Source organism: Engraulis encrasicolus, chromosome 24 (genome assembly GCF_034702125.1).
Source record: "Engraulis encrasicolus isolate BLACKSEA-1 chromosome 24, IST_EnEncr_1.0, whole genome shotgun sequence".
NCBI lineage: Eukaryota > Metazoa > Chordata > Actinopteri > Clupeiformes > Engraulidae > Engraulis > Engraulis encrasicolus.
Window position 1 is genome coordinate 16,384,595 of NC_085880.1, and position 6,517 is coordinate 16,391,111.

Here is a 6,517-nt window from a genome sequence, read left to right on the forward strand (position 1 = left end):
GGTGAGTGTTCACTGCTGCAAGATGCGTCTCTGTGTTGCTCTGTTCTCTCTCTCTAGCCCTGGAGGACAAGCAGGCCCACCCTCTCCATCGGCGCAACACAGTGCCACATCACAAGCCACAATGACTGAAATGTACACAGCAAAACTGGAAGTGTTATTTTGAGTTGACTTTACTGGTGTTAATTATTCTGGTGTGAATGGGAGTCACTGGGTGTTGATTGTGGTGTTACTTTAACACTGGGAGTGCTTAAAAAGCTCTGCGCACTGTGTTGTTTCAAAGAGTTAACTGCCTAACACTGATTGAGAGTGACATTCCACATCCGGTTCTTTCATCTGCACAGTAAAAACTTACAAGGATTTCAGAGTAATTTACTGTGAAATCTCACAGTTAATTACTCTGATGTTCTGGTACACTATGCTACTGTGATGGTCACACGGCACACAGCAAATTAGTTTGAAATCATTGTATCACTTGCCATTTCTCACCTAACTTGCACATCACAGTATTGTACTGTGCTCTTCAAGGATAACCAGCATGCCAAAGTGATAAAGTAGGAAACATCACAGTAAACTACTGTGTGGGCGGAGAATCTATTGAATTATTAGTGCATTGGGGCACAACTTCAGTCATAGACAGGTTGGGCTCTTCATTACAATCACACCTTTCATTGACATTTTCAGCAAATTATTTCATTCTTAATGTCTTGTGATATACATGTATACACCCATCATCAGTTGACTACGTGTTCCTCACTCTCTGTCAAATGTCAGGAGAATGAGCTTTTATATATTGGGAGATATACATGACCATCTTCATGACGGTGGGAATATGGTCATTTTTCTTGTGTACCACTTTAAATAGTACAACCCCTACAATAAACACAGAATATAACAAGGAGTAATATTTTGAAGCACACTTAAGATATTCCATCCAGATAAATGGCTCTCCATAAGTGCATTGCATGATGGGACACGATCTGAAGCCCATATGTCCTAAGCCCCTCCCCCTCAGGTTGTACATATTGACATGAGGAAGTGAGAAAAAAGGAGATGACCAAGCATGGGAAGACATGTAGCAAACAAGAAGTTGATGACTAAATAGTTTGCTGTAAATGTCCATGAACTCTCTGAAGGCCCAGGTTGTGTGATGTGGCAGCCTTGGCCTAATGGTTAGGAAGGTGGACTTAAATTCAGTGAGTTGCAAGTTCAAATCCCTCCAAACCCTACATTGCCCTAGGGACAGCAACCAACATTGTATATTTGTGTATCACTTTGAGTAAAGGCGTCAGCCCTCAACCCAACTGACATGCCTTCCCATTGAACTTTCGCCCACTTCAAGTGTACAATATCTTACTGTGAACTCACAGGGAGTTACTGGCTACTAATTGCATTCATTTCACAGTAACATACTGTGACATTCTGCCATAATTTGTTACTGTGAAATCCAGAGAGACTTTTCGTCATATCACAGTTAACTACTGTGCTGTTATAACAGGTGCTTCATGGCTCTAGGCCATGATTGGGTGCATTATGTGGCTGCCTTGGCCTAATGGTTAGGGAGGTGGACTTAAAATCAGAGAGTTGCAGGTTCTAATTCCTCATTACCCTAGGGACAGTAAACAATGTTGCATATCTGTATGTCACTTTGGGTTGCTCCTGGCCATGATTGATTATAATTACTAATTGCCAGGCTGGTTCTGCTTCCAATAAATTAAGTTGCGACCAATGTGCTACACAAACACTTTCTTAAGTTGGCACCTGCTAATGCCTTTGTCTTGGATGTGCACGCCAAAACTCCAGCATCCAATTTTAAATCAGAATATTGCCACCTAGTAAAAAAAATTAGGCTATCTTGTGGAGTGCCATTGCACAATTGAAAGTCAAATGCTGCATGACATGATTGACATTGCCTACCATCAACCAGGAACAATGGTAGTGCCCAATCAATCTGTCAATTAGTACCTGACCTCACTTGAGTACATAGGACTGTTACAAGTTCATTGAATTACTACCTGCAGCTGCCACATGCCTGATTACTCTGGTCACATGGTTAACTTTCACCTCTATATAAACTCAGACTGTCACAATGCTTGAGTTGCTTGCCTAAATGACTGGTTCGCTGGCTCTCTGTCCGGCTTGTTGGTTAGTGAGCTAACTGACCGACCAACTGACTGTTTGTTGGCCAGCTGGTTGGCTGGCTAACTGACTCTTTTGGTTGACTGGATGGCTGGTTTGTTAGCTGGCTAGCCATACAGCTGACTTGTTTGTTGGTTAGTTGGCTGACTAAATGAGTGTTAGTTGGTTAGCCGGCTCTTTGGCTGGCTAGCTGACAACTGACTCTTTTGGTTGGCCGGTGGACTGGTTTGTTGGCTGGCTAGCTATTTAGTTGGTAGTGAGTATTATGGTAGCGGGTATCCTTTTTGGAGGGTTGCTTACTTGATCAAGAAATTTCAGGTTTGTCTAATTATGCTCAACCAGAGTATTCTATGCACACTGGTTAATGTACTATCATCCAGGAGACTACAACTATCAAATGGTAATAATATTGCACATATTGCAGATACTTGAGTTTCTCTGTGGTTATGGATAGTTCGGTCTATCAATTCAATAGAGCAGTGTGATGGACTGGTTCCATGCCACAGTTGTCTCAGTCATGGTGGGGAATGGGAGGTGCCACAATAACATGGTAGCTACCTCTTTTGTAGTGATGAATGGAGGGGCGGGATCATGGTAGTGTGGGTAGGGTGACAGTAACTTACTGTGGTGTGGCCACAGTAAACTACTGTGAGAAGATCACAGTAAACTGTGAGGATGGCCACAGTAAACTACTGTGAAATGAATGCAATTAGTAGCCAGTAATTCCCTGTGACATCACGGGAATATTTTTTACTTTGTACTTTTTTACGTTTGGACGACGGACATCTTGCTGCTGGATATCTCTTCCACCTGTGAAATAGATAATGGCTTAAAAAGGTAAGAATCTTAATATATTAATGTGAGGTTGGTTGTATTTTCGAGAATGTTTGAAATAGACAAATCACTTGTAGAAAAATTAATTTAATTTAGATTGTATATTTCATGTAGGCTACTGTATGTAAATGTGCACTCAACGCAGTACAGAATCTGAACATTTTAGAAAAAGCAGTATTTATTGTATAACATAACACCAATTAGTGTTACATGGTAACCCCTATAGTGAGTTGAGCTAAGCTAATTCAACACTCAAATGTGTTAAAAATAGAACACTGTGGGTGTTCAGATGTTTCACTTAAAGTGAAAAGCTTTAACACTAATTGGTGAGGAATTCAACACTCAAATGTGTTAAAAATAGAACACTGTGGGTGTTAAGATGTTAACACATAAAGTGAAAAATTGGTGTGAAAAATACACTAGAATAGAGTTAAAATGTAACACTGTGGGTGTTAAAGAAGTAACACTGAAATAGAGTTAAAGTATTTACACTATCCATAGTGTTGATTTAACTCGGAACCGGTGAGCATTATATAAACTCAGGAAAAGTGTTAAATTTAACTCTATGGGAGTTGATTTAACACCGGCCGATTTGCTGTGTATCTCATGCCATTTTTGTCATGTGCATTAATTTGCTTTATTTTGCTGAAAACCTGCAAGGAGGAAAAAAAAACATTTTAAGTTAGTTCAATACTTACCTGCTACCTATTTTCTACAATAAATGGAAGACTTCTCTATAATGTCACTCTGTGCGTGCTTTATCTGGAATGTACACCCCCACCCCCTGTGTCTGTAGCCTTGCAGAACAAGCCGGCTCACCCACCCCACACTCTCCATCGGCCCAACTCAGTGCCATGTCTCAAAGTTCACACAGAGAAAGGTATCACATACTGTGTACTGCGTCATTTCCTAACATGGCCGCAAATTAAACTACAACAAACATTGGGGTGTACTTTATGGTTCTCTCTCTCTCTCTCTCTCTCTCTCTCTCTCTCTCTCTCTCTCTCTCTCTCTCTCTCTCTCTCAGGCCAGAATTAACGAGGGAACAATTGTGTAAATAGTTAAATGTATATAGATATCTTTAAAAAATAAATACATTGTATATTGGTTAGAAAACTTCTGTTAAAAAGAAATGAAACACTTGTTTTAAAATGTCTTAAACACGTACACAAAAATCCTGAAGGTATGACGCTTTGACACTAACACTGTAGTTTTATCTCTCTCTCTCTCTCTCTCTCTCTCTCTCTCTCTAGCCCTGGAGGACAAGCAGGCCCACCCACTCCATCGGCCCAACTCGGTGCCACATCACAAGCCACAATGACTGAAAGGTATTAAATGCTGTATGTTGGCGCCATTTTTGCCATGTGCATTAATTTGCTTTATTTTGTTGAGAACATGCAAGGAGGATTCTGATGAAGGTCTGACTGACCGAAACGTCAGCTTTCACAATAAAACTGCCTTGACCGTAATTGTTGCAGTGTTGCGCTTTTCCATTACTTTAAAAATTGACTTCTTTTGAAACTGCTGCACCTGCAAATAGACTCTTTCAGGGTGAGCAGGCCACCTTCTCCTTTCTATTGAAACATTTTAAGTTAAATGGTTACCTGCTACCCATTTTCTATACTTTCCTGTTTTAATACTTGCTTCTTGTAGCGCAACTCTCAGGTTGGTAATGACCTGATATACTCACAATTGTTGACAATAAATGGAAGACCTCTCTATAATGTCACTCCGTGCGTGCTTTATCTGGAATGTACACCCCCACCCCCTGTGTCTGTAGCCTTCCATAACTCCTATGCAATGCCTCTGCCATTGACTTCAATGTTAAACACATCATGTCAGTGATTAAGACAAAGATGGTCCTAACCAAGCATTGAACATTAACATGTTTTGTAGAAAGTACCAAATTTCAACTGATTTGATGTGACCCGAATTTCCTTCTTCTTTTTTGAGGAAAATGGTGATTTTATTGCAATATTCTAAGTATGTGAATTTTCCGATTCATGTGTTTTGGAGCTAGAAGGCCAAAATATGTAAAAATAAACAGATGAATGATTGGAATAGTTCACAATGTGGGCAATGCATCTACACTCCATGCAAGTTAAACATTATTGATTGGAATTATGGAAATAAATGGACTTTTTCATGATATTCTAATTATATGGCCAGGATCTCTATGTTGGAGCTATATTTGTCATGTGCATACATTTGCTAATTGTTGTGGCAGAAGTGGCTTTCACTTCATGTATGCAGCGTAGCCTCCTCTCCTCTCATGCCATAAGCAAATTGAAGGTCTGTCAGATATGTGATTACAGTGCAACAAGGCCTTGGACCAAAAACAACATATCTTAATATTTAGCCTTTGCCCAAGGCAGAAACGCATACAAAGCAAACCTTGCATTTCTGTGTTATTTCATGTTCTGTCTCTCTCTGTCTCTCTGTCTCTCTCTCTGTCTCTCTAGCCCCGCAGTGGCATCGACAAACAGGCCTGTCCTCCCCCCGGAGATCCTTCAGTTGATTATCAAGAAGACTCTGTGTTTGGACATGGTGATGCTGGGTGTTTTTAACAGAGTATCAAGAACTTTTCAAACCCTTGCAAAACCATTCCACCCATCCATTCACATTAATGATTGGACTGCCAAGGATTTGGGCTTAAATAGGGAGGGCCTGAACCTAATCAGGGTGGGGCAATTTTTTAAAGTTGCAGGCCCTTATAGCGGCCTGGCACTACGCCTCAAAAGCTTGTCCAAGAGGAAAGGTTGGCGACGGGCACACCTGACACTTAAACATGCTGCTTTTGACACATATGTTATTGAAGATGTCCATCTCCCGTCCTGGCACTAATACATACACACACACACACACACACACACACACACACACACACACACACACACACACACACACACACACACACACACACACACACACACACACACACACACACACAAGCCACGGTCTCTTCTCCGCTTCGTAAACTCTTACCTTTTCATTTTGAGACCATGTTTTCCAAGGATTTGTGTTTATTTGTTTATTTATTTATTTTTTTACAGTAAATATCCACACGTTCATATCTCTGTAAAGTAGTGTTAAATGTGTTCCTGAGGGTCTAAGCCAGTATGATGATGGATGATGTGAGGTGACCTAATAAAGGGTTGTACTCACTGACTTCTATAGTATAACAGTCTGTGGTTGTACTTTAAGCTGTGTGGCGTTATTTTTCACTAAGCAACCTCAATACTGCTTTCAATAAAGGTGTCGGTAGTGTACAAACTGTAGTAGACATTTATTTGGTTGTTTTTTTGTCTTAATACCTGATCAAAATGTGTGTGCATTACATTAAATTGACTTTTGACTTGGTTTTTATCCTGGAAAGATCATTTGGTGATACAAGCTTTCACTATAGCATTATTTACAAATGTATTAAATGTAAAAAAAAAAATGTCACACTGATTTGAAAGAGGAGGGTGTCGTCTTCAAAATAAGACCAAGTAGACTTACTGCGGTTAATGTAACGCTATGGGTTGATTATTATGACAAATGTAAG